Here is a 10,199-nt window from a genome sequence, read left to right as displayed (position 1 = left end):
TTTCTTTCTCCTCCCTGTTTCCTCCTCCCACGACGCCCCCCTCCAGCAGGAAGTAGTTCAGAGACCTCAACGACCTTATCCCCAATAGAGGAAAAAGGGAGGAATGTAAGGCCCCATAGAAAACCCCAAAGGAGGCACTCCCTAAAACATGGCACTTCTCTTCCGGGTCCTAACAATCTTGCCGGCGCCCAGGTGCAGCCTATCAGAAATCATTACCCTCCCCCGGCCAATCAACTACCACCCTGTGTACTAACCACCCTCTCCCGGAACCCAGCTCTATATAAATGTATGCTTCTCCCCCAAATAAAGCGGAACTTCTCCGGTGAACTGTCAGCTCGGGTCCTGTCGTCCTTTCATTAACCCCTTTTCAGGGCTTCTCACTGCTCAGAAGAGATGGGCTTTGAGTAATCTTTGGACTCCTTCACCCAGGGGAAAAGGGGTGACAAATCCATGGGAGGCAAAGCAACAAATGGTGACCCCGACGGGATGAACTCTGGGTCCACGGATCAGAGACCGACCTGCCAAGCCTTGGAAAGGAAAGGAAAAGGACTTCTGCCACTCGTCTTGACAAAAGGGGGGGAAAGAAAAAGGACATCCGCCACTCATCCTGACAAAAGGGAGGCCCCGATAAAAGGGGGGGTAAAGAAAAAGGACGTCTGCCACTCATCCTGACAAAAGGGAGGCCCCGACAAAAGGGGGGGGGGAGAAAAGGACGCCCGGAAAAAGGAAGAGGACATCTACTCATCCCATCAAGAGGGAAATCCTGGTAAGGGGGACTCATGCCGGTAAAGGGGATCACAGAGATGGCTTTTGATTAAGCAACTGCACACCTGCGGTAGTGTCTAGCTAGGACTTTGCCTGGAAGGTTTGCTTTTCTTACTCTCTCAATTCTCTATCTGTTCTTGCAGTTATGGGTAGTTTACTGTCTAAGAGAGAAGTTCAACATAATTCACTGCTTCTACATCTCCTTAAGGCAATAGGTTATAAAGTAACTAACCATCATCTAACTAATTTATTATCGATTATAGTAGTTTGGAAATTTTGTCAAATTGCTTTAAAATTATTCAGAATGTTAACAAAAGGAAAAAACGTGTTTATGCCATTAAAGAGGATGAAAAACAATCCTCGCCTCCTCCTCCTTCTCCTTCTCCCCCACCTCCACCTTTGGAGACAAATAACTGATTTATTCCCTTGATGGAGTCCTGTCTTAAATAAGTACGTAATACAAGAGTTGATGCTCGTCATGTCTTTCCCATTGTAAGAACTGGGACTCAGTTGAGACATGAAAACCTCCCATTCTCCTTGTTTGAAAGGTTTAAAAAGAGCATAACAGAAAATGGCTTACATAGTATTTCTACTAAGGAATACTTAGAATCAATTGCTAATGGGAATAATATGACCCCTTGGGATTGGAAAACACTTGGAAAAACTGTTTTAACTCCTGCTCAATATACTGTATGGCTACAAGAATATCAGGAAGCCTTACACGCTATTTCTCTCAAAAATTTACGAAATGAGTAGAGCAGCCATAAGGGCTTGGAACAAAATTCCAGAAACAAAATCTAAAGTTCAACCTCTTGCTTCCCCTGATGTGTTTTGTATATACAGATAAGACTCAGCCACTGTTGACATTATCTGTTGAACAAAAATCACAGATTTGGGGGCTGATTTTACCATAATTGCTAAAAAGGATTGGACTTCATCATGGAAAGTAACTTCTTCGCCTGTTACACTTACTGGATTAGGCAGATTCAAAATCCCTTATCAAAGTAAAAATCCTTTGTTGTGTACTGGCCCCAAGGGACAAACTGCCTCCATTATGTCTTATGTTCCAGACCTCCCTTGAACTCTATGGGGCCAAGACCTCCTTGCTCAGTGGGATATTTATATTGGGACATCTCCTTCAAAATTTATCATGATGGCAATGGCCACATTCCTACCATTCAAATTACAATGGACCCCTGGTCCTCTGGTTCAGGTGGAACAGTGGCCTCTTAAGGGGGAGAAATTAAATCAAGCTACTTTACTTGTTAAACAACAGTTATAAATGGGACATTTAGAGCCATTGCATAGTCCCTGGAATGCTCCCACTAAATCTTTTGCTACTGTTAGACAGGCACCGACTGAGCCTTATATAGATTTTTATTAATCATCTTCAAGATACTATATAACTAGACAAATTGACAATGCTCATGACAATCCAGAACTGCTATCACAAGTTTATTTACATTTAATCAAACAAGTTAATAATGCTGGTTTACAAATAGCTCCAGATAAAATTTTTTAAAAAGGAGCCTTGGAAATACCTTGGTTTTTTGATCACTCAGAGAAATATACAGCCACAAAATATATCCTTCCATATTCAGGAGCCTGTTACTCTAAATGATTTACAAAAATTACTTGGCCACATTAACCAGCTCCGCCCTTCTATGGGTATCCTACTTATCAATTACAACATTTGTTTAATACTCTAAAGGGAGACCCTGATCTGTCCTCCCCTCATTACTTACCTGAAGAAGCAAAATTAGAATTAAAACAGATTGAATCCTTTTTACATTCCAGACAATTAACATGTATCATTAAATCTCCGGTCATTCATTTCATTATTTTAAACACCCTACATAGTCCCACAGGTTTGCTTTGCCAATTTCTTCCTCAAATAGGAGTCACTGAATGGATTTTTTTACCCCATCAGCAAAAAAAGAAATTACATACTAAATTAGAATAACATATGCATTTACTCACTAGAGGAAGACACTGTTGTCAAGTACTTACTGGGTATGATCCTGATATTATTAATCCTGGTCTTCCTAAAACTGATTTTTACACTGCCCTTGAACAATCAGAGTCTTTACAGATAAATATGGCTGATTTTCTTGGTAAGATACAATTCTCATTACCCCATGATAAAATTTTACAAGGACTCCAAATACTGCCCATACAATTAAAATCCTGTTTATCCCCTATTCCCCTCCCTCAAGCACTGTGTTTACCAACGTTTCCGGCTGATCAGGAAAGAGGGGGGGATCTACAACATTGCAGGAACAGGGAATCTGGAAACATTTTGTTACTATCCATCATAAGTCCACTCAAAGGGCTTAATTGGCAGCTGCCATTGCAGCTTTACAACATTTTTACAATCAGCCACTTAATTTAGTAGCTGACTCTGCCTACATAGTTGGAGTCTTACAGGTAATTCAAGATGAATCTATCCATGAGGGAAATGATTTTCTGTTATTTGAAATGTTTTGACATTTACAAAAACTTATTCAAAAAAGACATCATCTTTTCTATGTAACTCACATGTGTTCTCATTCTGGTCTTCCTGGCCCTTTATCAATTGGAAATGATATGGCTGATTACTTTGTTATGCATAATAATGTTTTACAAAAAGCTATTGATTCTCATCAGTTTTTTCACCAGGGTGCATGAGCTTCAGCTAGCATGTATCAGATCTCTTACAGGCAAGCTCAAGATATTGTTCGTGCTTGTCCTGATTGTCAGAGGTTTTCTAAATCTAATTTCCCTGGAGGAGTTAATCCTCAGGGAATAAAAGGTAATGAAATTTGGCATATGGAAGTCACTCATTATTCCACTTTCGGACATCTTAAATATTTACATGTTACTGTTGGTACTTACTCTGGTCTTATTCATGCCACTGCCCAAACAAGAGAAACTGCTAAACATGTTAAAAAAACATTGTCTTTCTGCCTTTGCCGCCATGGGATTCCAAATCAAATTAGGACAGATAATGGACCGGCATACACCTCCAAAGTCTTTCAAGTATTCTGTGACAACTGGAACATTAAACATGTCACAGGAATCCCATTTAACCCCACTGGCCAGGCAATTGTTGAAAGAGCTAATGGCCTTCTTAAATCTCAAATAAGTAAACAAAGGAGGAGTAATATAGATATGGGACTGACCCCTCATGAACAGGTCTTTAAAGCTCTGTTTACACTAAATTTTTAAAATTGTAATTCCCAAAAATTAACGGCCACAGAACAACACTTTATACCTCCTAAAAAGAGACCTAAACCCTTGGTTTTATTCCGCCACCTACCGATGGGACCACAGTTGTTGGGACCTGTTGAATTGTTAACATGGGGGAGAGGGTATGCATCTGTTTTCTCACCCACAGGCCTGCTATGGATTCCTGCTAAGGCTGTTAAACCTTATGTGGAAACCCGAACCAGACAAGGAATTGAACCTGATTGCAAAATCTCAACACCTTGCCATCACACCTCAATCCATCTCACCAGGGATGGTACACATCAGACCACCAGTAATGAAAATAATGACAAGCTCCAAATTGACCCAGGGTAAATTAAAAAAACTTCAACAGTCAAATAGCTTTCAATAGCTCAGCTCTTAAGCTCAGTAACTATTTGAGAAACCAAAACTAAACTAAAATCTACCTGTTTAACTAGATGGTCTCAAATTTTCTGGTATCCAGCTGATTATCTTAAACAGACTTCTAAATTCTCTTCTAGTCTCATCTATGTATTTCTTCACAAAATCCTATGACAGAATTCTATGCTATTTTCTAAAAGGAAGAAAATCCTCTCTGCATCTTCTTGAAAAGGCTTGAATACTTTGCTTTACAAGGTAAATTTACCTTGCTTTCTTTAAAACAGGGTGAGGCCTCACTGGTAAGTCTTTAAAAAAAAAAAAATCTAAACCTGACTGTCTTTTTCACTAGTGAGCTTTTTTTTTTACATCTTGAAAACCTATAAGATCCTTGTTTGTTCTTGTTATGTCTGCATACATGCATGTGTAAGCTGTATGTTATGTCTATATCTTCATGTCTGTATGTGTAATTGTGTTGTCTTCTAGGTACCAAATTGGCTTATAATTAATGCATGCTCATTAAATAACTAAGTATATTTTCGAGTTCACATGACTTAAATTTTCTAAAGTTTTGATAAATATATTTTCAAAATTTGATTTAAACCTTTTACCTAAATTTGTATCTAGGTCAATATGTCTGCTTATTACCTCAACTCTGCCTCCTGGCCATGCTGGGAGAAACAATATCTTTTAGACACTATCTTTGTGAATACTGCCCTCTGCCTCTCTGGATTCCACTCAGTTCTAAATGCCACATGGAAACCTGGGACCCAAAATGGCTAGAGACAGGAGACCTATGCCCAATATCACATAGGCCCTAGTTAACAAAAACTGATAAGGGTATAGATCTAATACACCAAGTTTTTGGCTGGGAAACCATAAATATGTATTTGGTAAAAACAGCTAAAACTCAAACTGGGCTTTGTATAATTTGCTCTGATAAATGGATGCCTATTTACTAACCTGAATGTATAAAAATGTTCTTACCAGCACACATCATTGCCTGGGTTTACTAATCAAACAGAATTACTAGAGGTCTTTTCACTTGACTGCTCGTAATACAAAATCATAAAAGGTTTTCTTTGTCTCTTAGATAACCTGTTGAAGAAACTTATTTCATGATAATTTCTTGTACTCTCTGCCTTTAAAACCCTTTGTCACTTTGGTTTTATTTTTGTAATAATTTGTGATTTTATTCAACTGTTTTAAGCCTTTTGTTATTTGACAAAGCTTTCCAAAACTAAATTCTGAAAGTTCAGCCTTTTGGTTTAAACTAACTTTGAGGAGTTCCAAGGGCCCTGGAGCTTCTCAAAGGATATATAATAGATGTATCAAAACTAATTGGCTTATTTAATAAATTAGACTATATGGGAAAAGCATTATCAGTACTGAAGGTGTTATGAATATGTGTTCCAAAATCTTGTAAGGTTCTTGAAAAGCTGGGTCTTGATATAAATGCTACTGTTCATAATCTTGGCTCAATTATAATTTTAAAATGTTAGGTCTTCAAATATTTCATGAAAAAAACTGATAGGTACAGTTTCCTGACAAATTTTGAGTCCATAGCTTTAAACTAAAGTTCCAAAATCCTAATGCTGATGGGTTTGTGAAATTGTTCACAAAGGTCAAAACAACAAAAGTTAATTAGTGAACTAATTAAAAAGAATTATGGGCTTTTACAATTTCCTTATTTTAAAACACTGCTGGTTCTCCTAATGTTTTTCCAAATGTAAGAAAACTCTCCCTCTCTCTTAAGCTATCTATAACTAACAACAGTTTGGTAAAATGTCATTTAAAACAGAAGTAAAAGCATTTGTTTTCTCCCTATTTGATCCCCCAAAACTTAATAACTTTAAGTATCTTCATGATTTTTATGGCAATGTGGCTATTTTTATAAGTTCAATGAAAATTAACTCTCTCTTTATAGCAGGATGTAATTTAAAACTTTGGATATAAGATAGCATGTCTCACTTCTAGGTTCTGACCCCTCTTTCATGTTGCCTTAATTTGGCCTAACTGCTGCTTCATCTTGCTGTTCATCTTTCCCCCTTTGACGTGGGACAGAACACAACCTGGAGATGAGCCTTCCCAGCACAGTGGGATTTATACAAAGAAAAGACCTTTTCAATCAAGATATCAATCATCAATGCTTTTATGAGGAATACCTTGATCATAAAGGGGGAAATAACATCTTCTCTACAAAAGCAGTTCTCTAAATTTTCCTGGCCTTGAAGAGGGTGTTTGTAACTTGGATGAGACATCCTGTTCTTAAACAAAAGATTTATAATTGATCAAAAAATTTTATGAAGACTAGATGCTTTGAAAGCAGTGATATCCTGGACAGTTTAGCTTCAACAAACTCTCTGGACTCAAAATCAACTACTATATGGAGCAGAATTCCATTCTGGAGTTTCCACAACTGGTAATTACACCCAATTCACAGCACCTGGAATGATGCCGATGCAGCCACTCTGAGATGCTGCAGCCACTCTGATGATGACATCATCAGCCCTCACCTGAAGTAAATTAAAAGGACTTGCTATGCTAAATGATACTAACTTTGCTTTACATGCTTTTGTCTTAACTGTGAAAACCTGGTCTATAGCTTTTGCTTTTTCTTTTAAATAAATAAAACGGGGGAGAGATGTGGAGTATGCATAAAGCAAATGTACTTCATAGTGCCTGGTTTTCCAAAGCCTTGCAGTTTTAAATATTGACCTTGCAAAGGACAGGAAATTTTCCCCAGGCTATAGTCTCTGTTTAAGATAAAGAACTGTAACACAGCAAGGTTGCTGGCTCAAAGACAGACAGGTTACTGACTGATATGTAAAGATACTGGGACATTGCTGTAAGAAGAGAATGTTTGCTAAGATCAAGCTTTTGTTGGTGGATCAACTTAACTTCTGGCAAACTGCATTATGGAATGCCACCTTGCTTTTTGTAATGAATGTTACCAGCTTCTACTGTTAAACTTGTTAAACTACACTTAGCAAAAACCCCACCTGTGTTCTCTAGCTGTAACTTCCTGGTCTGGAGAATAAATGCAGGAAGAGAACCCCAATTCACGGTTAATTTCCCAAATGGAAGGATGCCTCTATCTTGAGGGTTCCAGGAGATTAACTCCTTTTTGGGGCTTCTCACTGCTCAAAAGAGATGGGCTTTGAGAAATCTTTGGACTCCTTCACCCGGGGGGAAAAGGGGTGACAAGTCCGTGGGAGGCAAAGCAACAGAGTTAAATCTCTGCAAGAGACTGTACGGCACACAGAGCCTAAAATATTTACCATTTGGCCATTTTGTTGAAGCCACAAAACTTCTTTCAGTTTCTGTTTCCTCTTTTATAAAGCGTGCTTTCAGTTTCTGTTTCCTCTTTTATAAAGTGTGGCTAATTTCTCCAGTCTACCTCAGGCATTACAGAGAAAAGAAATTAAACAGACCCTACTGTTTATTCTGAACAATGTATCTCTTGTGCCAATCACAGGGCCTGCTACACAGTATATATAAGGTAAATATTTGTTGAACAAAATTAATAAAGTACACCATTTACCTACTACAAACTGTTGAGAGTGGCTAACTCAGAGATGGAGTTAACTGCCATCCCTGAGAGTAAATAATATGTACTTGTTTTTCCTATTATATATGGGTCTTATGTCCACAAACAAGCTCCTCTCTAGATCATAAGAATTTGTGATAGTCATGGTATACACAATTTCAACACACTTTCTCAAATCTCTTCAAAAGGCCAAATCTTAAAAGTGATTTAACACTCCTATAAAATGGTTTACAAAGCATTTTCATTTAACATTACTTCCCCATTCAGCAAATATTTACTGAGTATCTACTATGTAGCATACTTGTGCTTGGCTCAAGGGATACAATGATGGGGGAAAAAAATAGACAAAGGGATCCATGTAATTTTTTTTTTCTTAATAATTCTGCGAGATAGAAAAGGGAGGAATAAGCCACATTTTGCAGAGGGGGAAACAGAAGCTTAATGAAGTTTTGTACCTTGCCCAAATTCACACAATTAGAAACAGGGCAAGACTAATTTTGTCTACCTCTTTCCACCACATCAAAGTGCCTAAAACATTGCTCAATAAAATCAACTGAAAGCAAAAACTCAGCCTAGCCTGTTAGCTTGACCACAGTTCACTTGGTTAAAGTGCCAAACTGATAACAACAAGGTCGAGGGTTCAGATCCCCACCATACTGGCCAAAAAAAAAAGTAAAAACTTGTTAATGATCTGCACCCTGAAATTTTCCCAAATATTCCTGGGAATGCCGCTAAACATGTTCTGTTTGATTTGAGTGGGAGTTTCCCTCCTGCCACAATCTCTCAGAGTCAGAAAGCAGTTGAGAACTCAGGCTCTGATGTCAGACTGTCTGCATTATTAATCCCCAAATCTACTACTTCCTATCTGTGCAGCACTGGACAACTCAAAACCACTCTGAACTTCACATCCCATCTCTAAAACTGGTATGATGATAACGGTAATCCCCTAATAGGACTGTTGTTTGGATTAAATGAGATAACCCATGCAGAGCACTTAGCAAACGGCCTTCTCTTAACACCCAATCTAGTCCTTTGCCCCCACAGGACCCCATCACACTACCTTTTTAAAAAATAGCTCTTTCACCTAAAATAATCTCATTTGCTTGCTTTCTTTTTTAATCTGTCTCCCCTACTAGAATATAAACTCCATGATAGCAGAGACCACGTTTTCTTATTCACTATTGTATCTCTTGCAACTCACAGTGCCTGGAGCATATCAATAAATAACTGTTGAAGGAATGAAGAACTCAGTAAATGTCTAGTAAGACCGTTTAGGTTTCAATTTCCCGGTATACAAACCAGAAGAATATTTACAGTTCAGAGATGCTGGGAAGTCCAAAAGATACAAATGTAACTGGAAAGCTCTTGGTAACACCAGAAAGGTGCTTGGGAAACTCTAAAGGGTGTATCACGAGGTCGCGTTACAATTAGTTGCGGGAATAGTTGAAGCCCTAAGGTAACTGGAAAAGTTCGTGGAAAAATAGAATTAAAAGATAATATAAATCTTTCCATGAAGTACCCTCGTATCTGTCAAGGTTGAAGATACACCCTGGGGTTGCTGAAAGACCAGAGAGAATGCAAGACGCACAGGGGGGTTGCTCCCCACACCTGGAGGGCCCATAAAGAAGAGACAGGTAAGGGCGGGGAGCCAAATACCTCCAAAGGGGACAGCGGCGCAACAGTGACAGCAGCGAATAGACCTGAAAGTGAGACAAGCCTTTTCTTTTGTGGGGGCCCGACCGGCTGGTCCCAGTCCTTCTTGGACTAGCCCCCCCCCTCCCACCGCAGCAATAGGCGGGGGGAAGGGAGGCACTGTCTCCGGTCCAGCTACGGAGGCTGCAGAGGACTTGGCCCGTCAGGGTCTAGTCCCAGCGCTGACAGCAAACTCACCTCAGCCGCCACCTCCACCTCGCCTCACATTCCGGCCCCGCCGCCTTCCCCCCACCCCCCCAAACCCTTTTTTGGCGAAAACCCGCAGTTGAAAGAGGCCTTCCCCTAGGCATAAGTTTGCGAAGTCGGAAGGAACCGCTACGTGGAGAATGAGGGAGCTTGTGAGGTGGACCCGAGGAAAAACCTGCTAAGCGGGATTTAATACAATTCAGCTCTTTGGGTCTTTCGAGGGAAGGTGACTTAAACGGGATTTCAATGAAAAACCCGATCGCTTCGGGGTTTTTTCTTTTTTTCTCTAGTCACGTGATGGTCCTACTTTGTTGTAAAAAATTAAATGACGCATATTCCTCAGCATCTTAATGTAGTGCAACCTAGTGGCGAGTGGAGAAAAAAATAACTTGTCAACTGG

General features: G+C 39.4%; 1 protein-coding gene across 1 annotated transcript in view; it reads right to left on the bottom strand.

The window, feature by feature from the left end:
* Window positions 1-9,863, bottom strand: part of KIAA0430 (KIAA0430 ortholog) — a 34,196-nt gene extending 24,333 nt beyond the window's left edge. Inside the window, exon 1 of the mRNA XM_008587773.1 lies at window positions 9,791-9,863. The gene's annotated coding sequence lies outside the window, so the exon portion shown is untranslated. The remainder of the gene's footprint in view (window positions 1-9,790) is intronic.
* Between the last annotated feature and the right edge of the window lie 336 nt (window positions 9,864-10,199).

This window comes from Galeopterus variegatus, unplaced genomic scaffold (genome assembly GCF_000696425.1).
Source record: "Galeopterus variegatus unplaced genomic scaffold, G_variegatus-3.0.2 Scaffold4536, whole genome shotgun sequence".
Taxonomy (NCBI): domain Eukaryota; kingdom Metazoa; phylum Chordata; class Mammalia; order Dermoptera; family Cynocephalidae; genus Galeopterus; species Galeopterus variegatus.
The sequence above is the reverse complement of the archived record's forward strand: the minus strand, read 5'-3'. Positions and strand labels throughout refer to the sequence as shown.